Genomic DNA, 371 nt, shown 5'->3' with positions numbered 1-371 from the left:
AACATAACTGGGAATAATTTCTGTTTCGTTTGTGTTGTTTCTTTTCACCTATTTGTATGTTCCTTTGGCAGTTTGGTCTTGATTCTTCATGATTTCGTAGTTAATTGCTGCAATAGTTGTTGTCTCCCTATCCCTATTCTCAATGAAAGGCCTCGATACAAAGACTTGTCGAAGGCGATGGCGAGTCATCGATATTTGAAAATTGGCTGAAGCGATTCCGGTACAGCGATTCTTCGATTCTTAAAGCGATGCCAATGCGTGTATCGCCGGTGCAGCCTCGCCGATGCTTTATTGTAAGGAAATATCCCATCTGATATGTGAATATTTGATTGGGAAGTTTATGCGCTGCAAGTAATGACTACAGAAAAAAA

The sequence above is a fragment of the Penaeus monodon genome, chromosome 22 (assembly GCF_015228065.2).
Source record: "Penaeus monodon isolate SGIC_2016 chromosome 22, NSTDA_Pmon_1, whole genome shotgun sequence".
Lineage (NCBI taxonomy): Eukaryota > Metazoa > Arthropoda > Malacostraca > Decapoda > Penaeidae > Penaeus > Penaeus monodon.
The sequence above is the reverse complement of the archived record's forward strand: the minus strand, read 5'-3'. Positions refer to the sequence as shown.